The 22676-nt window shown below is 38.8% G+C and overlaps 1 protein-coding gene across 2 annotated transcripts in view; it reads left to right on the top strand.

Moving 5' to 3' along the window:
• The window catches only part of ADAMTSL1 (ADAMTS like 1), a gene marked incomplete at both ends in the record, with an annotated part of 469161 nt that overhangs the window by 102610 nt on the left and 343875 nt on the right, over window positions 1-22676 (top strand). The gene's annotated exons all lie outside the window — the stretch shown is intronic.

Below are 22676 nucleotides of genomic sequence, written 5' to 3'. Positions count from 1 at the left end.
CTGTATTATGTTAAGGAAAAGTGGACTAGAGTTTTTCTTTCCTTTGAGTCTCACTTCAATATAGAAGAACAAAAATTCTTCAATATTGTATATCACTTTTGTACTAGACTCTGAAATTACCTCTACCTTGGTTGTCCCTGAAATAATGTGGGGTGTGTGTGTGTGTTTATCTGTATTCAGAGGCATCAACCTTCGTTTACTTAAAGCTTCAGAATTGCTCCAATGAGACTGGCTCTAAAATCTCCACGTACACTGTACGAGAACTTGTTGCTTCTCTATCATGACTACAGTTATGCTGAAAATTTAGACAAATTGTAGGAAAAGGCATGGCAGTGTCAACTAGGTCGAATTCAGCCAGGTAAATCTCTAACAGGGAGAGCAAAGAGATTTGATTACTGGTATCAATTTTTCAATGTCTACTTTAGGTGGGGAGTTAGTAAGGTGAGGGAGAGTTAATATATTTGCCATCTTGATTTCAAAGTCTATGCTTTGGATTAGGATGACCAGCCTAGTTTTTGGCGCAAGCAGTTGCTACGGTTTCCTGTGTGCTATACTTGACCATTATACTTTTAAATTTCACGTAGTAGACAATTTGAGAATCTTTGCCTCTCCCAAGAAGACATCGGTTGAAATTTTTCTCTCTTCAGAATTTCTGATAGCACAACTAGCCGTATAAGAATAAACTTAAAATGTGTTTCAGTAATTTGTTGTTTCAAATTCACATGTTTATTCAAAAGCTAAATCTGTTTTCAGATGTAAAAGGAATAGATATAGCGTGAATGACTACAAGAGGTATGAGATGTCCTACAAGGTTCTGTGTAGATGAGAGAGAGACACAGACATACTAAACCTTCATGAGGTCTAGAATCATGAGACAAATAAATTGTGACAAGTCCAAGCACTTCTTAGATAGGAGGATGGAGTGATGTTTACATATCTGTAACTATTTTACTATTTTAAAGCTAGGAAAGGCCTAAGAGGTGATCTAATCAACATCCTCAAAAGCAGTATATTTGAATCATTTGTGATACTTGGTATTTGCTTCCTTCTCTAGAACTCTCAGTGGTGTTGAGATGTAATTATGGAATCTACAAAAGCTATGGGAATGACAGAGAATTGTAAAGCAAGTATATACAGAAAGGGACTATGTTGTAGGGAATGGCAAATAAACACAATAATAATTTCTTATGTATGTGTAGTGTTTGAACAAAGAAAGACAGATTTCCATTTTGTAAATGAGAAAAAACCAAGGACCAGAAAAGTTGTGTGATTTTCTGAAAGTTATATGGTTGGTCATGGAAGAAATGGGATTCAATTTCAGGTTCCCTGATATCTAGTCCAAAGTCGTGGGTACTATATTATACTGATGAATGAAACAAAATAAACAAGATTGGCCGGCAAATTAGGTTTCATTTGTTTCTGCTGCATGGGAATTCAATGTGGCCTCTTTTTTTCCTAAACTAACCCCGCCAGCTGGCTTCATGTACCTTGGCAACTGAAGCAAGAATAATCATGCCTCCTCAACTTAGATTCTTATAAGTGTGACCTGTTAGATTTGGGGACAAATGTAAATTAGAGAATATCTGAATAGAATGGTGACATACATAGAAATTGTAATTAGTTATTATTCTTTTCTTCATTTATTTGTCTTGTTAGAGGCAATAGTAAGGTAAAGGGATGGAAGAGTTCAGGTTGCATTTAGATTCTAACAAGTAGTTTGGCCAGAGAGCAGGATACCCCCCAGGTACTCAGTAAGGAGAGAGAGAGGTATTTTGGGAGAAAATCATGGTGTCTTGAAATGGCAGACAAGACCATGATCAGCAGTGGGTGGCCAAGAAAGAGTTTTAGTGGAGAATAGACATAACCCTACCTCTGCTTTAGAAAGATGAATATAGCTGCAGTTGCAGGATGCTTGAAGTGGAGCTGGGACCACTTACAGGACTCTGGAGGCAAAGGGACCAGCTGAAAAAGAGGCTCTTAGAGCAGTCAAGGTGAGGAGAAGCATGAACCTTGGGCCAGGCCAGTGACAGCAGGAACAGAAAGGAAACAATGTCTAAAACCAAGAAGGAGTTTTCATTTTGACTATAACCAGAGCAGGGGAATAGTTGTGAGAAAAAAAAAATCAAATCAGTCATGCTCAGGGAATCAAAAACTAGCACTTACTATGAATTTGTAAGTGATATCATTTTTAGATCCTTGCTACCATTACCATAATGGCCTTTTTTTTAATGATTAAAAACTACTTGACTTTTAAAAAGGAGGGAAGGAGCAGAAAGAGAGCAATGTGAGAGAAAGACAGCAAGGTGAGAGAGGAATATGATAGAAGTTTTCCCAAATGGACAACAATCCTAAAGATTTACTTGGCTTTGCCAATAATAAGTTTGACATTATCAAAACAATTAAAAAACTTTTCTTATCCACAAAAAAATGATAGAGGAATAACGATGGAATACTTAAATGCAGTATATACTTTTTCAGAAGAACAAGAGTGAGGTTAGTCAACAAAAGAAAAGCACTCACTGCTACCTTGAAAGAGTGGACATATGTTAATTCCATCCTACTTAGAAAAAAGTTCCTTTATTTAGGTTGCATCTGTATAGCGGTGACTAGCATTTGTGGTCTTTGGTAAGAAACATTAAGAAGTCATATGGTCATAATCTTAAAAACACTGTCAAAAATCTTAACGCTAACTTAAATGTTCAGTTTTTATAAAGAGCTTCTCCTGGCTTCCTGAAAAAAGTCATCTCCTCTGCCCCATTTTCCCTTCTCTTCCATTTCTACCCCATTTTGGGGGAATTCTCAGCTCTTTTACTGGCTTCATTGTTGTCTTATTATCACTTTTTGTTGGTAAGCTGCTTCAAATATTTTTGATGCTAGACAGATATAAATTATAAACTGTAGAGAAGCAAATGTCTAGCTTTGGACATAGTCTTACCTTGATAGAAAATGGCAGCGTAACTAAGAGATTTGTCATTTTTAAGTACCAGTTATTTCAGTTATGCCTGTTTAATACTCAACTAAAATCCACTTCCTCAAAACCATCTGAGGCTTTAACTCTTAAATAAAATTATGGAGACTTTGACTTTTACCTTAGCAATTTACAAATATAACTATTTCACAGAGGAGGGAACTGGGACCTGCAGACAGTTCCAAAAGTCATAAATGAGGGGGTTATCTGTAGTGAATTTGCTTCAGGAAAATTTTAGAATCATTGCTACTTATAAGAGATACCTTATTCAGTAATATTAGGCATCGTATTAGGCAGTATATTCACTGTAATAGTAGTAGTAAAAATAATAATAAAATATCCTCCATTTTTTAGTAACTACCATATCTAGGCACTTTACGTATATTTTTTAAAATATTTACAACTCTTCATATTAGGTGGCATTATCCTCATTTCACAGATGAAGGACTGAGGCTCAGGTATATTATAGGACTCGCTAGAAGTACCCAGCTCTGACTCCAAAGTCTCTATTCTTCCTGGTGAGGCTAGCTGGACAGAGGCTGTGTGTTGTTGAGTACTGGTCCCCAAACTTGACTGCCCTCCAGAATCCCTTGGAGAGCTCTTAAAAGATATGACTCTTAGGCCCATCCTCCAGAAATTCAGGTTTATCCATTTGATGTTTTTCAAACACTCTCCCTATGACCCTAGTGTTTGGCCAGATTTATGAACCACTCGCTGATTAGAAAGCAGATAGCATTTAAAGTCACAAGATACAGATTACAATCTGGATTTTGTTTAATGATCTGTGTAATCTTTTTTTTTTTTTTTTTTTTTCTTTTTTTTTTTTTTTTTTTTGCGGTACGCGGGCCTCTCACTGTTGTGGCCTCTCCCGTTGCGGAGCACAGGCTCCGGATGCGCAGGCTCAGCGGCCATGGCTCACGGGCCCAGCCGCTCCGCGGCATATGGGATCCTCCCAGACCGGGGCACGAACCCGTATCCCCTGCATCGGCAGGCGGACTCTCAACCACTGCGCCACCAGGGAGGCCCTGATCTGTGTAATCTTGATCAAGTTGCTTACCCTTCCTAATTCTATGTTTACTCTGCAAAATAAGATTAGCTCGCACAGTGCAGAGTACCAAGTGAGATATTTCATGTGAAATGCTTAATAAACTGTCAAGTGCTGTGGAAAAGTAGAGTACCCTGAACCTTTTGAATTGCAAAATATATTAATGCAGTGGTTCCCTGTGTGGAACTTCATAACCCTGTAACAATTCAAAAAAGTTTATAGAATGAGATAAAGTAACCTACTTCTTATTCTGCTAAGACCATTCAAAAAGAAAAGGAGACCTTCTATCATGTACTTTCACCATCGTTGCATAAATGAAGTTTTAATAACAAGAAAGCAATAAGAACCTGATTTCAGAATGAAGGAATGAAGGACAAACCTTTCAATTGAATATCGTTTGCCTTGTGAGAAAGTTACTACCCTGTACTTATTTTTTGTTCTTTCTCCAGAGCACAGAAATTGTGACTAAGAGTGGAAGCACTACCTTTGAGATCATCTAGTCCAGCCCTGAGAAATATTGCTGTGCTAGGTTATGCGATTTTCCCAGGATCTTCCAGCTAGTTAATGGCAGACTAGAGGTCAGAGAATGTCACTGTTTATCAGCATTTTTTAGCTATGCCCCCTGTGTTATTTCTTCAGCCTCTCCCACAGGCCAAAAGCTTGTCCAGCTTTAATTCTGTCATTTACACATGGAGACAATAGGTTTAGTGAATGTCTTTTCAAACCACATCCTCCCCTTGACATCCCCACTAGAATCTGAGCATTGTCCCCAAGGGGTAGTTGTGTTGATGTGTCTCCCCACCTTACATCTCAGACTGAGAAACACTGGGATTTTTATTTGCTCATGATCATTCTAGACTTGATGAACTTGGGGATAAAGCAGAGCCAGGAAGGCAATTTGTCATCCATGGAGAGTTAAGAGCTGAATGCTGTGGAGTCATAATGCCTGGGTTTGAATCTAAGCTCCACCACTCATTAATGTATGACTTTGAGCAAGTCCTTGAGGCTCAGTTTCCTTATCTGCAAAATGAGGATAATATCTGGAACTACCTGATAGGATTGCCGTGAGGGTTAAGTGATCAACTGCATTGAAGTGCTTGCTATGAGCTTGATCAGTACTAGCTTGTGGTAGGAGTAGTACTCAAATTATTTCTTTGACTTTTCCCTCTTTATGGCCTTTGTGAACGCATGGTTTAAAGTGGTTATACATGCTAAAGGGGATCCTGACTTCCCAGCGAATGAACAGACCTTCTGTTAATTTCCTATTGCACCGTTCTTTGCTAATAGCTCCATGCTGCACCATTATCAACTCCTGATCCAGGGCAGTGAAATGCGTCCTGTACAGAGTTAATGAGCCATTGCAAATAGGATCAGCTCTATTAGTGCTGCTGTTATTCATTTATTTTCATTATCCAAATTACCCCATTTATATTTGTTATAAAGCACAAAGCCTGTTTCTGTTTTAAATATAAAAAAAGAGTAGCATAAATTTACAGATAGAACATGTGCTGCCGTTAAAAATAATTTTGAGGTTATTTTGAAGTCGAATACAGAAAAGTGTGTTTTATTTTCATAATTTATGAAATTCATCAGTTGTTACCTAACATACATACATCAAAAGACAAAGTGCAATTATAAGCCAGTCTTTTTTAATGAATCTGCATATTTATAGTACTGCACAGTGCTGTGTCAGAAAACAAGGCGTTTCGAAAAGGAAAAGGTGAATTCCTTTCCAGTAATGCCTTATATAATGTTGCTGTAAAATGAATAATACAATAAAGAAATAAGCAATAAATTGGATCATGGAGTTTTGAGGTTTATACTGTGGTGACACTAAAAGGAACCACAGCCCTAACAAAGAAGTTCTTTACGTTTTTAATAATTCCTATGGTGAGTAGTTTGAAATGAATTGAATGGAATGCTTATTTCTTCATCTCTGTCTGTGACCTAAGTCACTACTATCAAATGTCTACCAGGCATTCTAAAGGTAGTGATGTCAGAAACACAGACTTGGCTGTTTTTCCCTCTGTGTTTTGTAATCTAATTCCACATGGAAGCATGGCGTTGCTTCAGAGATTTAATGCATCATCTTTCTATTTCTCCCCTTTGCGTGACACAGTAAAGATGAAATGAACTGCTTTACTGCCTACTAGTTGAATTTTAACAAATTACTTAGTTTCTGAACATTGTTTATCTGTTCTCCGGATAATCTGGTGGGTACTGAGCTTACAGAGTTAAATATCATCCCTCAGGAATGGTACCTTTGTAAGGCTATTGTGAAAAATTCAGTTTCTTTGTTTGTTTAATAAATATTTACTTAAGAATCAGCAGTGTGCTAGATCCTGGAAATACATGAATGGACAGGAAAAAAACACAGCCCCTGCCCTCCCTGAACTGACACTCTAAGGGGAGATGAGCCAAGTGTAAAGGAAAGTATACTATTACCCCTATACTGTATTCACCTAACTGTGAACAGGAGTTTACAGTGAAAACAGGAGTTTCCTTTCTAAAATACAGATCTGACTTCATTTCTTATCTGCTTGAATCATTTCAATTGCATTCTATCACCATCAGGATAAAGAAAGCCCAAATTTCTTTACATGGTAGCTTTCTTTACTGGGTGGCTTGAAACAAGAGAAAGTTATTCTCCCACAATTCTAGAGGCTAAAAGTCCAAAATCAATGTATCATCAGAGTGATGCTTTCTCTGAGGCTCTGAGGATAATATCTCTTTGCCTCTTCATAACTTCTAGTGGTGGCTGTCAATCTATGCCTACATCTCCACGTGGCCTCCTCCCCTCTGGGTCTGTGTATGTCTCTGTTTTTACACGGCATTTTTCTCCCAACGTCTCTGTTTTCTCTTCTTATAAGGACACCAGTGATATTGGCTTCTGGCCAGTTCTAATTGAGTATGACCTCATCTTTTTTTTTTAATTTATTTATTTTTGGCTGCATTGGGTCTTCATTGCTATACACAGGCTTTCTTTAGTTGCTTCGAGCAGGAGCTACTCTTCATTGTGGTGTGTGGGCTTCTCATTGCGGTGGCTTCTCTTGTTGCAGAGCACAGGCTTTAGGAGCACAGGCTTCAGTAGTTGTGGCACGTGGGCTCAGTAGTTGTGGCTCACGGGCTCTAGAGCACAGGCTCAGTAGTTGTGGTGCATGGGCTTAGTTGCTCCATGGCATGTGGGATCTTCCCGAACCAGGGCTCGAATCTGCTTGCCAATGCTCGTGTCCCCTGCATTGGCAGGCAGATTCTTAACCACTGTGCCACCAGGGAAGCCTGAGTATGACCTCATCTTGACTTGATTATGTCTGCAAAGATCTATTTCCAAATAAGATCACACTCACAGGCACTGGAGTTATAACTTCAACATATCTTTTTTGGGGGACACACTGCAACTCACAATAGCACACATCCCAGTTTATTTGTACATAGTACATATTCATATATGCATATACATACATACATACATACATGTACATATATACATATAATTTTGAATAGTTTGTAGGAGCCAGAGTGGGAAAAATTTAGACTGTCATAAGTAGAAGGAATATTTGACCAAACATGGAATCAAGAAATGCTCCGAGGAAGAGATAGCTGGAAAGACCTAACTAGCGCCTAGAATTGAAGGAGAGTGAAGAAATAAAGGGCTAGAGAGGTTGTCAGAACCTGTGTCATGAGGAGCTAGATAAGCTATATTAAGAAGCTTGGGGTTTGTAATATTGAGAGACAAAGAGTGCCAGTGAAGTAATTCAAGCAGATGCAAGATAAAGTGAGACATGTATTTTAGGAATAGTGCTCTATCTGCATTGAGGGCAATGGATTAGAAAGGACCCAAAATTGGTAGTGGGAACAAAAGGGGCGATTTCAAAACAAATCAGGAGATAGAGTCCCTGGACTTGGTGACTGGTGAAATATAATAGGAGAGAAAAATTGAGAGTTGAAGACAATGCTCTGGCTTCTAGTCTGAGCAAAGCATGTTGCTGCTCTTCACTGGGGTGTAGAACATAAGAGAAGGGCCAGGCATTGGTTTGGGGCAGTACGAGGGATGAGGAGATACTGTATGTATAGCACACTGCTGCCATGTGATTGTCACTCAGTGAATTCATATCCTTTCTTCCTCCCTCTTACGTCTTCTTAAGTGAATGGTGTGATTCCATCAAGTTGGTATGGTCCCTGTCCTGTTTATGTATGATTAAAAATTTGTCAGGTTAACCTTTTCTGTGATCACATGCTAGTTAGTTAACAAGTCAACTTAAGCATTTGTCACTTTTAGGAAAAACTGAAGTCAAATGACTGTAGTTCCTTAAGGTATCCTCTCTATTTGAATAGCTAAGAGATAGAGAAAGTGACACTCCGTAGGGATTCATTCATCTCAAACTATCTCCTTCCTGCCACCCCAGTTGGGTCCTTTATTTGTTCATGTATCATCTCTACTCCATGGAAAGGACTTCTTTGCCATATGAGAACATTTTTCATCTTGATATTCAATTTGTGGGACAGAAACCCTTCTTTTTAAAAATTTTATAATAACTTTATTTTTTGTGCTCTTCTGTTGTTTTTTAAATAAGCACTTTTACAGTTTTATTGTTTAACATACGTCACACACACAAACACACAGATACATAAACTCTTCTTTCTACAGCTTTCACAGAAAAACTTTTTGAAAGTTATATCTATTTAATTTTTCCTTTGAAATTCAGTGCGCACTGGGAAAGACAAAATCATGGATTTTGTTTTCCCAAAGAGATTCAGTGAAGTAGGTGAAGGCAGTGTGAATCTAATTTAGAAAAAAACTTTCAAATGTTATTATTTTTCGTGCTGTATAGTTTTCAGAGTGCACCACACATATCACCATGTGCTTCTTGTACCAATTTTGGGGAATATCTGTATTATTTCCATCTTATAAATGAGGAGATTTAGGCTCATAGAAGGTCATACAACTAGAAAAAGGCAAAGCTACAATTCAAATCCTATTATTTCTATTATATGTCACCTTTCCTCTGAGAAGATATTTTAATAATGAAGCAGAGTATCAGTAAGCATGCACCTTTGTTAATAGGGATATGAGTATGTGTAGCTGAGTCATAGAACTCTGGCCTCGGAATTCTGTGTTCTATTAAGTGAAAGTTCCACCAAGATCTGGCAGCTTTCTTGATTCATCCTATGATGCTTTGTCTCATGAATGAGTCTTTGGGACACTTGTTTGCAGAAATAATGAATATGCTAAATTTTACCAAATCATCTTTAATATTGTTTCAGCACTATTAGTAACTACAAAGTTTGGATTTCCCCAAATTACCCTCACTTCTTATACTAACTTCAAGTTCAGGGCTCCTCAAGACTACTCTCGGTTTGATAATTCACTAGGACACACAGAACTCACTGAAAGCTGAGTTGTACTGTTGTACTCAGTTACAGTTTATTACAGCAAAAGGACACTGATTAAAATCAGCCAAGGAAAGAGGTACATACAGCAGGGTCCAGAAGAGTTCAAGTGAAGACCTTCCAATTGTCCTCTCCTGGAAGAGAGGTGTGGATGGCACCTACTTCTCCCAGCAATAGTGTGTGACAATATGTACGGACTACTGCCAACCAAGAAAACTCACCCAAGCCTTGGTATCCACAGTTTTTATTGAGGCTTCATCACATAGACTTGGTTGAGCACCCTCATGGCTGACCTTCGTCTCTAGCCCCTCCAGAGGTTGAGCTGATACCATGAGGTCCAAAGCCCTCATCATAAATCACATTGTTAACCTGGACTCTCTGGCATGGCCCAAGGCCCCAGACAAGCAAAGATACTCTTACTGGTCAGTGACAAGAGTTTAGAAATTGCCTCCCAGGAGCCAAGGGCAAAGGCCAGACCTCTCCTTGAGCAAAGTATATCCCTTACCACACCCTTACCTTTTTGAAGCTATTTATTCATTCAGTTAATATTTAATGCTTACTATTGGGCATTAGGCTATCCCCTGGGGTATGTAGCACTGAATAGGACTCAAGCCCTCCCCTCAAGGAGTCCATAGCCTCAGTTTTAGTAGCTAAAGAAAAAATAGTGCCCAATTTTTCCCTCATTTACTGTCTCTAACTTTGGAGAATCACCTTATTGCCTATGAGAAGATTCCATGAGAATTACCACAACAACATTCACACCAACTAGCCGTTCTTTTTGTGTGGGTATAACTCTTTTTTTTTTTTTTGGTACATGGGCCTCTCACTGTTGTGGCCTCTCCCATTGCGGAGCACAGGCTCCGGACGCGCAGGCTCAGCAGCCATGGCTCACGGGCATAGCTGCTCCGCGGCATGTGGGATCTTCCCGGACCGGGACACGAACCCGTGTCCCCTGCATCGGCAGGCGGACTCTCAACCACTGCACCACCAGGGAAGCCCTGGGTATGCTCTTGACTCTTGTTACAGAATGGTGCAGCTGCTTTGGAAGACAGCCTAGCAGTTCCTCAAAATGTTAAACATAGAGTTACCGTGTGAACCAGCAATTCCACTCCTATGTATATACCTAAGAGAAATGAAAGCATATGTCCACCAAAAAAACTGTACTCAGATGTTTATAGCAGCAGTATTCATAATAGCCAAAAAGCAGAAACAACCCAAATGTGGATCAACTAATGAATGGATAAATGAAATGTGGTCTAATCATACTATGGAATATTATTCCACAATAAAAATGAATGAAATACTGATACATGCTATAACATAAATGAACCTGCAAAACATGATGCTAAGTGAGATAGGCCAGTCACGAAAGGTTACATATTCTATAATTCTGTTTATATGAAATGTCCAGGATAGGCAAATCTGTAGAAACAAAAAGTGAATTAGTGGTCGCCTAGAGCTGGGGCTTGGGGTAGAATGGGGTGGGAGGGTGACTGCTGATGTGCACAGGGTTTCTTTTGGGAGTGATGAAAGCATGCTAAACAGATTTTGGTGATGTTTTCACAATTCTGTGAACATATTAAAACCATTGAATTCTACACTTCGAACAGGTGAATTTTAGGGTATATGAATTATATCTCAAAAAAAGGTGTTTTAAAAATGTAGTATAAAGATTCAAAAGTCTGTATGCTAAATCTAAAGGTTGTGTTAGCTGTAAGTGACCTGATCTCACTCTTTGACACAGTTAATATGACTAACCCATTAGTCTAAGTGGGTGTCCCCTTCGTTTATTATGGTTGCAAGAAGTCATTTAGAAGCGTAAGTATTTCTACACATTAAAAGTGATTTGGAAACCAACACATCATTAATATGTTAAAATGAATGGATAGTGATATCAGGCCGAAAGCTGAACATCTTTCAACTTCGGGGGGTGCGTGGAATAAGTTTGGATTTGAGAAGATCTTTAGTAAATTCTCAATAAAGCCTTATGCATTTAGGTACACTATAGATTAACTCTGGTACTTCATTCATTGAGTGACTTCAGAGAAGACAGTTTTGAAACTGAAAAGGGAATTTGACATCTTGCAATTGAATCATTCCATTTTACGTTTGAGATCCAGATAAGTTCAGTTTTGGAAATAGTACCACCATGTGGTCTGGAGTTAGGCTCTCTGGGGATATGAAAGTACATGTCATCATCCCTGTCTTCAAGAAGCTCCCAGTCTGTGGGTGATGTGGCTTAAACCCAAATAACAATAATCAGCAGCAGCATGAGGTGGGAGGAAGAGTTTCAGTTTGGGACTGGGGCAGATCCATGTTTGAAGTCTGACTTCTAAATTTCCTTTCTGTGCGATCATGGGTTAATTTAGTAGGTTAATTAAGCCTCATTTCTCATCAAAAATAGAGGTAACGATACCTAATATTAGTAATAATAATGAGCTAATTTTTATTGAGCACTGGCACTCTGCCATACACTGTGCTGTGTTAGCATTTAACATGTTATCCCCTTTAATTCTCACGTGAACCGACACGTGGTTATGTTTTAACCATTTTTATAGTGGAGGGAAATGATGCTTAGAGAGATTAAGTACTGTTGATTCATTCAGTAAATATTTAGCGAGCATTTACTAATGCTAGACATTATGCTAAATACTAGGGATGCAGCTGGATGTCCAGGATGCAATGGGATCAGGTAGGAGGAGCGTTTAGGAGGAGCACTGTAATTCAGTTCTGGGCAGGTAGGAAGGTTTTGTGTCTCAGGTCACCCTCTTCCCTCACATTCACAGTCCTTCAGCGAGACTCCACAGAGGAACTGATATTCCTTCCTATCTCTTGCACCCGTTTTTCATCTTGTTTCCTTTGTCTTATATTTATTTTCCTAATCAACTAGCCCATTAGATTGAGACCTCCTTACTGGCAGAGACTGTATTCTACTTACTCATCTTTAGTTTCTTTATATTGAGTTACTCAACTTAAGACTCTTGCATGGAATGATCAACGAATCAATAAATCTCTCTGTTGACTATTTTTGTCTTTTGACAAACGCGTCGCCTCTAAATCATGTAAATTATTCATGCCTTTTTTATCTTTTAATTTACTCGGGCCTTGTTCTCATTTCCTTCAGGCTGTGAAACAAAGTCCATTTATGTGTTTCACCTTTTTTGTTTTATGATATTAGGCTAGAAGTAATTTAGAATCTGCGCCCTCCTGCAATCTCCTCTTTATTTACCATGGCTTAGGAGATGGCTCAGATCTACCCAGAACTTTCTCCATCAAGATAACTGTTGCTTTGCTTAGTATATCAACCAGATTCTCTGGATGAGCTCTCACTGCTGAAGCCATTAGATCCTTCTTGGGATTTAAACTCACAAAATGCTAAGTTTCCAAAGGCCATAAATATCAATCAGGATTCCAGTGTGATGTAGTTTCTTTCCCAACTGTATATTAGAAAATGGCTCTGGAGATTGTTTGCTTCTGCAGGATATTCCATGGGTAAATTAGATGATCTTTAGACACAATTTTAATTACTCCAGCTGTCTCTGTAATTAATATGGTTATCAATTTGTGGGCCATAAAATGCTGGTATTCCCCAAAACTTGAAATGCAAGGTTTAAGTATATCAGAAATTTGAAAGATTTGAAACTTTGCCTTAAGTTTAAAAGAAATGTTTTTAATTTCTTTAAAAGTAGAATTGAGGAAGCCTTTTGGAAATTGGGTATCTTAAGACACTTCATATAATTATTTTTAATGTTAAAAATTAAATCCAAATATGAAAGGCAATTAGTAAGTAATTATCCTTTGGCTGATCAGCATATTTGAAGGCAATATCAAGTTAGGTAAAGGGATAATTTTTTTTTATGTTGTAGCTACTTTAATTGTCAAAAGCCTTAATAAAAACAATTTAAAGCATCAGGTACCTTCCAGATTTTGAGTCATGAACATAACTTTACCCAAATTTTATCACACTCATGGTTGCCAGAGACTCTCTTGGAACATTCCTAGGAAGGGCCGCTTGCCAGCATCAGGAAAATCCACCCAAGCACCTAAAATTAGTGTAATAACCACCACCCCACCCCCCGTCCTATCTATTGCCTCTTCAGTTGGACTGCCCCTGAGGAATTCAAATCAAGAAGGAACAAAGTGTTATTGCTATGGGCTAACTACCTGTGATCCAAGAGAACACTTAAGAATCTGCAAAGTCTAGAGAGAAAGGCGAGAAATTATCTGTGTGGTTAATAGCACACAGAGGCCAAGACATATTCAGAGGCCTCAGGAGATATGTTGAATCTCTTTGCAAAGCTAATCATGAAACAATGGCTTTGAAAAGGACCTTGGAGATCACCAACTGAGTCTCCTCATTGTAATTCTGAAGGCACAGAACATTGGAGCACATAGCATGTGACTTACCCAGGGTCTCGCAACTAGCAAGTAACACAGCCAAGAAGACTCAAACCTAAGTCTTCCAGCTCCAAATCCAGTGCTCTTTAATTTGTATTATGTGAAAACGCTTTTCATATGTGTGTTTTTCAAGAACCTTTAGAGTTTAAAGTATTTTCTTTTGATTTGGATTATTTATTCATTTTGTTAGTCTTTTTTACTATTACTAATTGCATTTCACTCCCTCAGCTAAATTTCCCTCCTATATGGCCAAATTGTCACAGGACATTCTATTCACTTAAAAATAGTTGTGCTATAAAAGAAAATACAAGTGGAAAACTTGGCCAACAATAAACATTCTAAAAAACTTAATGCGCACCACGTTCATTCCTGCAGAAATGCCAACTGCAACCCCACGGCACCTGCAAGCTGTAGCAACCACTCAGTGGCCAGGAGCTGGTGGCTGGCTAGTCCCATGAGCACTTCAGTTTACAGTTGCACTTGCATACCAGTTTAGATTCTTTGCCAGCCGAATTATGGGTGATTTAAAAAAAAACAAACATATTTCAGAGGAAGGGGAGGGGGGTAGGGAAGCTTGGGAAAAAGTGTCCAGAGTCACATTAAAATGAAAGGACGTAGCCAGTATTTTGTTTCCCCAAGTTCTCAACTCTTCTTGACCGCTGTCCTCCCTGTGTCCTCTGGGATTCCCCTGGTGGAGGAGGAATTCCTCCCATTGGATGACTCTCAGCTTCTACAGCAGAAGCCTCAGTATCACTGTTGATTGGCAGGAAGATGGTTAATTTCTTGATTCATCCATCCAGGCAACAGTCTTTTATTGAGCAACACAGTATAATGTCTGTGCAGCCATTTCCATTCTTGATTTTACGTGACCTGAGCTAGAGATAAAAGTTTTTTTTTTTTCTTTTTCTTCTTTTGAATAGGAATAGCAAGGATACCCTTTGCTTGGGTAAAGGATATAATTTGGGTAGTTAGGGCAAAGACACACTCAATGGTGAAGCGGGTGCAGCTCTCCTGGCACCTGACTTTCCCATCCCCAAGGTGGGCCCAGGGACAGGCATACATGGCAAGTGCTGAGGGGATGAAGGCTTAGAAGGAGCAAGGTCCCACCAAGCCAGAGGAGCTGAGTCTCTTCATCCACGTGGTTTTTGTTTTCAGCCCAGAGAAATAGTTTTATGGTTGTTTGAAATGCGCTGTCTTAGGCAGTGTATATGTAGAATGGTTTCATCAAGGCTATGTCGGTCCAGGCTATTTCCAAGTATTCTCCAAGTTTCTCCTTAAAACTTGGCGTATAGTTTTCTTCCTTTTCTCCCCAGATGGTTTTCATGGCTCTAAAGCAGATGTTGGAAACGAATAACCAAATATATCCCACTGACAACTTTTGTTTGGTACACATAGTGTGGTTTTGTGGAAATTTGAATTGGTTGCCAGGATTTAAATACACTACCTGCAATAAAAATCCCAATTCACAGCATAGCCTTTAAAAAAATCAGATGTGCTACATTTGGTCTGCGCTCCAGCATGGCAACCATTTGACAGAGCTGAATAGTTGCTGAGACCTCCAGATGGTGCCAACACTTTCAAGCCTCCTTTGTTACCCACCTAGCCTGGACTCTGTAGCTGTTTGCATTCCTGACCCTTCCCCAAAGTATACGTAGGCTAGATATTTCTCAAAGGAAAGAGAAAGAGTCAAAATCATCATCACAATTATGATAAGAAGAATAAAATAATCCACATCATATATTGAGCACTAATCATGCCAGACGCTATGCCAAGCACTTGACATACCATTTAAACTGCACAGGAACACTTTCTATAGCCCTAAAGTTTAATTTGCTGGTCCAAGGTCATACAGCTTGTGAGTTGCTTAGCTGGGATTTGAACTTAGTCTGTTGGACTCTAAAGCCTGTGCTTTTCATTTTATCACACTCCCTCTCAGAATCACTCCTCCCTCCCAGATAACCCTTGCTGAATCTCAGGCTTATAAGAATCTACAACTGGATGCTAAGAATTGGGTATTCTATCGGCCACTGGTTTTCTAGTTTCTTTCAGGAAGAAGAAAAAGGAAAACTTGGTGCGGTTTCTTGTGCTCACATCCTATCCTCCAGCTAAGGGACAGCTCTAGGTATTAATGCACACAGCCATTCTCCTGGGTCAAAGGAACTCTTGTGATAATGTATTCTAAGTCAGTTTGAAGCCACATGAAAGGCTTTTTAAAACACATTTGAATATCAGGTAAGGAGCAACTGCTCAAATTTTTAAAAATCTTAAGATGTGTAAATACAAAATTGTAACCTGGGCAGGTAGTTCTTTTTAAAGGAAAAAACTTAATTGTCTTATTCTTGGAATGAAATATCTTACTTATGTTACCTTCCTTTCCCTTCATTCCAGGCATATACTATCTTTAAAGCCGACTGCTCTTCAAATCCAGAATATTATAGATTTTCTATTGCTTTCCTTTGTCATTATTCTCCTTCACTTCGATTTTTTTCTTCTAGATTTCTCAAAACCTTAAAATAATTCTTTTGGTTTCACCTTCTCCCTTTAAAAACACTGAAAATATATACATCTTATAATTAGCCCCAGGGTGGGAAAATAAGTGCCCCTCCTGGCAAAATACATATGCTCGATGTTAAGATTCTTTTGGTTACAAGCAATAGAAATGTACTGTGTTCAACCTACGTTCAAAAGGGAGGATTATTGAAAGCATAGGGATCAGTGACAGGAACATCAACTGTTTGTTAGGAAAAACACTTATTGGTGACTAGAAGCATAGAGCAAGCTGGAGGGCCAGGCTTTGGGAAGCACAGGAACCCTGGCAGGTTTGAGTCCTCAGCCACTCATGTGTGTATATCTGGCAAAAGGTAACTTAGCTGCAGCCATATCCTGTCTCTTTCTGTCTCCAGTCAGTTTTCAAATTCCCAGGGAAGACAATCTGGCCTAGTCTAGGTGTCTCTACTATGGCACTGATTAGCCATGACCAGGGGATGGAGCAACTAACACAGCCATGGCCACTGGGAATGTCTTAGGGATGCTCTACATGACTGTGATTATTGTAATTTTTAATTTTCTTATATGTTTATATCTAAATCAGCCTTTCATCTACAAAAAAAGATTTGAGTGTGCGTAGCTTTTGTGAAATATGGTAAAAGACAGAAGGCTCTTAGAATTTTTAACAGTCCAGCATTTTAGTTGTTTAGAGATTCAGTTTGAGAAGTAACCCAGGTCTTTTTCTGTAATGGGAAATAACTTATTAATAAGGCAATAGTTTTGCAAGTCACGTTAACATTCTATCGCCTTTAGGATTACTAGTAATTATAACAGGGCACTGCAGTGTGGACTCATGCATAAGGAATGTCTTCCTGGTTAAGAAATGGATATGATTTTGCTACTGCCTATGGGAGAATAGTTACACCTTGAATCATTCTTCTGTTCCCTGGACAGTAAGGTGCATCTTCCATCCATTGGTGGTTGAGTCTAATGGGCTGGAAATGCTAAGAAGTTAACACTGATAGACCAGCCGTGGAGACCCCTGTCTTGGTTCACACTAAACTCTTTTTCTGCTAGGACAAGATGAACTTTCTGCTGCAAACATGAGCCTTCTCTCTTCTTCAGCCAAAAGTTCACCAGGGTTCAAACAATGTCTTAATGGATTCCAGCAAGATTTTCATGGGGCTGTAAGAAAGAAGTTTCTGGTTTGCAGCCAAAAGGAATGTGTCTAGCACAGTACCAGCCCTGGAATCAGGACCCACCTAGCTTCTAACCCCAGACCTGCCTTCGAAGTCTGCTTCTGATTTGGGAAGCGGGGTGGGGGACTTGGCAGCCTGCCTTTATTGTTCCAAAGTATGGCTGCCATTCTTTAATTCACAGCTCACAGCTCACCTCTTCCATCAACCCTTCCTGGACTAATGAGAAATCAGCCCCATCTGTACCCCAAATCTAGTACAGAAGACACTTTTATTTCTCCCATTCAAACACATAGAGACAGACAATTCTCAGTTGTCCATACTGATAAAGGAGTATGCTCCCGTGGATGATCTGTTACTAGATGTGGTCTGTCAAGACTTTTCTTCCTCATGGAGAGGTGTGTGGCACATGGAGATAAGTAAGTTGGACACTGAGAAGCAGCAGGACTAGAAAGCTGACTAAGGGCACAACCAACGTGTTTGTGATGGTGGATTCTCTCTGAGTTTTTGATACTTATTCTGAATAATCCTATTTTTCTTCCTTAGATCAGCAGGCAACATTTGAGAGGGCAAATTACATCATTTGAATAATGAATAATCATTTTTAATGTAAAATGACAGTTCCACGTTTGAGTTTTAAAGAACAGTAGAGAATAATTTTAAAAACACATATTAGGGCTCCCCTGGTGGCGCAGTGGTTGAGAGTCCGCCTGCCAATGCGGGGGACATGGGTTCATGCCCCGGTCCGGGAAGATCCCACATGCTGGGGAGTGGCTTGGCCCATGAGCCATGGCCGCTGAGCCTGCGCGTCCAGAGCCTGTGCTCCGCAACGGTAGAGGCCACAACAGTGAGAGGCCCGTGTACCGCAAAAAAACCCCAAAAAACATAAAACACATATTAGCATCCACTTCCTTTTTCATTTCTTCAACTTCCATGGTTATATTTGTTGTTGTAATTAATAGTAATAAAAACTGCTCCTATTAGTGAACTCTGAGAGCTATACCTTCTTACAGTGAATCTTCACAACAGCTTTCGGAGGTGTGATTTGATTGATACCATTTTACAGAAGAAGAAACCAAGGCATAAGAGATGCAGTAACATGGACAAGGTCAATAAGTAACAGAGCTTGTGTTCAAATTCAGATCCATTGGGCTCCAAAGCAGATACACTACCCCATCCCATCCCAAACTATACCACACTATACTATACTGCACTTCACAAGGTAGTGTGGTTAGGTCCATATAAAGCTTGCTCAGTGGTAGAACAGGGGATGCAAACACATGGGACTTTGTCCATGTACAGATAGAAGGAGGCCATAGGAAGAGCTGAAGTTAAAGTCATCAACAACAACAAAAAACATCATAGCATATGTTTATTTGTATGTATATGTGTCTTTACCCCATTGCATCTGTGTGCTCCTTGTTTTAATTAGTTATGTCTGTTGCTTTCCTACCTCCTATTCTTTTTTTGTTGTGGTAAAATAAAAATAAAATTTATCATTTTAACTATTTTTATACAGTTCACTGACATTAAGTACATATACATTATTGTGTAACCATCACCATCATCCAGCTCTAGAACCTTTTCATCTTCCGACCCTGAAACTCCATACCCATTAAACAATAACTCCTCCTCTCAGCCCCTGATAACTACCTTTCTACTTTCTGTCTCTCTGAATTTGACTGTTTTGGGTACCTCATATAATTGGAATTAAACAACAATTGTCGTTTTGTGTCTTGTTTATTTCACTTAGCATAATGTTTTCAAGGTTCATCGCTGTTGTATAATGGGTCAAAATTTCATTCCTTTTTTTTTTAACATCTTTATTGGAGTATGATTTCTTTACAATGGTATGTTAGTTTCTGCTTTATAACAAAGTGAATCAGGTATACATATACATATATCCCCATATCTCCTCCCTCTTGCATCTCCCTTGCACTCTCCCTATCCCACCCCTCTAGGTGGTCACAAAGCACTGAGCTGATCTCCCTGTGCTATGTGGCTGCTTCCCACTAGCTATTTTACATTTGGTAGTGTATATATTTCCATGCCACTCTCTCACTTCGTCCCAGCTTACCATTCCCCATCCCCATGTCCTCAAGTCCATTCCCTATGTCTGCATCTTTATTCCTGTCCTGCCCCTAGGTTCTTCAGGAACTTTTTTTTTAGATTCCATATATATGTGTTAGCATACCATATTTGTTTTACTCTTTCTGACTTACTTCACTCTGTATGACAGTCTCTAGGTCCATCCACCTCACTATAAATAACTCAATTTCATTCCCTTTTATGGTTGAGTAATATTCCATTGTATATATGTGCCACATTTTCTTTATCCATTCATCTGTTGATGGACATTTAGGTTGCTTCCATGTCCTGGCTGTTGTAAATAGAGCTGCAATGAACATTGTGGTACATGACTCTTTTTGAATTATGGTTTTCTCAGGGTATATGCCCAGTAGAGGGATTGCTGGGTCACATGGTAGTTCTATTTTTAGCTTTTTAAGGAACCTCCATACTGTTCTCCATAGTGGCTGTATCAATTTACATTCCCACGGACACTGCAAGAGGATTCCCTTTTCTCCACACCCTCTCCAGCATTTATTGTTTGTAGATTTTTTGATGATGGCCATTTGGACTGGTGTGAGGTGATACCTCATTGCAGTTTTGATTTACATTTCTCTAATGATTAGTGATGTTGAGCATCCTTTCATGTGTTTGTTGGCCATCTGTATGTCTTCTTTGGAGAAATGTCTATTTAGGTCTTCTGCCCATTTTTGGATTGCGTGGTGTGTTTTTTTCATATTGAGCTGCTTGAGCTGTTTGCATGTTTTGTAGATTAATCCTTTGTCAGTTGCTTCATTTGCAAATATTTTCTCCCATTCTGAGGGTTGTCTCTCGTCCAATTTTTGGTCTCCTTTGCTGTGAAAAAGCTTTAAAGTTTGATTAGGTCCCATTTGTTTATTTTTGTTTTTATTTCCATTTCTCTAGGAAGTGGGTCAAAAAGGATCTTGCTGTGATTTATGTCACAGAGTGCTCTGCCTATATTTTCCTCTAAGAGTTTTATAGTGTCTGGCCTTACACTTAGGTCTTTAATCCATTTTGAATATACTTTTGTTTGTGGAGTTAGGGAGTGTTCTAATTTCATACTTTTACATGTAGCTGTCCAGTTTTCCCAGCACCACTTATTGAAGAGACTGTCTTTTCTCCATTGTATATTCTTGCCTCCTTTATCAAAAATAAGGTGACCACAGGTGCGTGGGTTTATCTCGGGGCTTTCTATCCTGTTCCATTGATCTATATTTCTGTTTTTGTGCCAGTACCATACTGTCTTGATTACTGTAGCTTTGTAGTATAGTCTGAAGTCAGGGAGCCTGATTCCTCCAGCTCCACTTTTCTTTCTCAAGATTGCTTTGGCTATTCGGGGTCTTTTGTGTTTCCATACAAATTGTGAAATTTTTTGCTCTACTTCTGTGAAAAATGCCATTGGTAGTTTGATAGGGATGACATTGAATCTGTAGATTGCTTTGAGTAGTATAGTCATTTTCACAATGTTGATTCTTCCAATCCAAGAACATGGTGTATCTCTCCATCTGTTTGTATCACCTTTAATTTCTTTCATCAGTGTCTTATAATTTTCTGCCTACAGGTCTTTTGTCTCCTTAGGTAGGTTTATTCCTCAGTATTTTTTTCTTTTTGTTGTGATGGTAAATGGGAGTGTTTCCTTAATTTCTCTTTCACATTTTTCATCATTAGTGCATAGGAATGCAAGAGATTTTTGTGCATTAATTTTGTATCCTTCTACTCTACCAAATTCATTGATTAGCTCTAGCAGTTTTCTGGTAGCGTCTTAAGGATTCTCTATGTATAGTATCATGACATCTGCAAACAGTGACAACTTTACTTCTTATTTTATGATTTGGATTCCTTTTATTTCTTTTTCTTCTCTGATTGCTGTAGCTAAAACTTCCAAAACCATGTTGAATAATAGTGGCGAGAGTGAGCACCCTTGTCTTGTTCCTGATCTTAGTGCAAATGGTTTCAGTTTTTCCATTGAGAATGATGTTGGCTGTGTGTTTGTCATATATGGCCTTTATTATGTTCATGTAAGTTCCCTCTATGCCTACTTTTTGGAGGATTTTTATTATAAATGGGTGTTGAATTTTGTTGTAAGCTTTTTCAGCATCTACTGAGATGATCATATGGTTTTTCTTCTTCATTTTGTTAATATGGTGTATCACGTTGATTGATTTGCATATATTGAAGAATCCTTGCATTCCTGGGATAAAGCCCACTTGATCATGGTGTATGATCCTCTTAATGTGCTGTTGGATTCTGTTTGCTAGTATTTTTTGGAGCATTTTTGCATCTATGTTCATCAGTGATATTGACCTGTAGTTTTCTTTTTTTGTGACATCTTTGTCTGGTTTTCGTATCAGGGTGATGGTAGCCTTGTAGAATGAGTTTGTGACTGTTCCTACCTCTGCTATGTTTTGGAGGAGTTTGAGAAGGATAGGTGTTAGCTCTTCTCTAAATGTTTGATAGAATTCGCCTGTGAAGCCATCTGGTCCTGGGCTTTGTTTGTTGGAAGATTTTTAATCACAGTTTCAATTTCAGTGCTTGTGATTGGTCTCTTTATATTTTCTGTTTCTTCCTCGTTCAGTCTTGGAATGTTGTGCTTTTCTAAGAATTTGTCCATTTCTTCCATGTTGTCCATTTTATTGGCATAGAGTTGCTTGTAGTAATCTCTCATGATCCTTTGTATTTCTGCAGTGTCAGTTGTTTCTTCTCCTTTTTCATTTCTAATTCTTTTGATTTGAGTCTTCTCCCTTTTTTCTTGATGAGTCTGTAATAGTTTATTGATCTTGTGTATCTTCTCAAAGAACCAGCTTTTAGTTTTATTGATCTTTGCTATTGTTTCCTTCATTTCTTTCTCATTTATTTCTGATCTGCTCTTTATGATTTCTGTCCTTCTGCTAACTTTGGGTTTTTTTGTTCTTTCTCTAATTGCTTTAGGTGTAAGGTTATGTTGTTTATTTGAGATGTTTCTGGTTTCTTGAGGTAGGATTGTATTGCTATAAGCTTCCCACTTAGAACTGCTTTTGCTGTATCCCATAGGTTTTGGGTCATTGTGTTTTCATTGTCATTTGTTTCTAGGTATGTTTTGATTTCCACTTTGATTTCTTCAGTG

This window comes from Hyperoodon ampullatus (genome assembly GCF_949752795.1).
Source record: "Hyperoodon ampullatus genome assembly, chromosome: 6".
In the NCBI taxonomy this organism is placed as follows: Eukaryota; Metazoa; Chordata; class Mammalia; order Artiodactyla; family Ziphiidae; genus Hyperoodon; species Hyperoodon ampullatus.
This window is presented reverse-complemented; position numbering and strand designations above follow the sequence as displayed.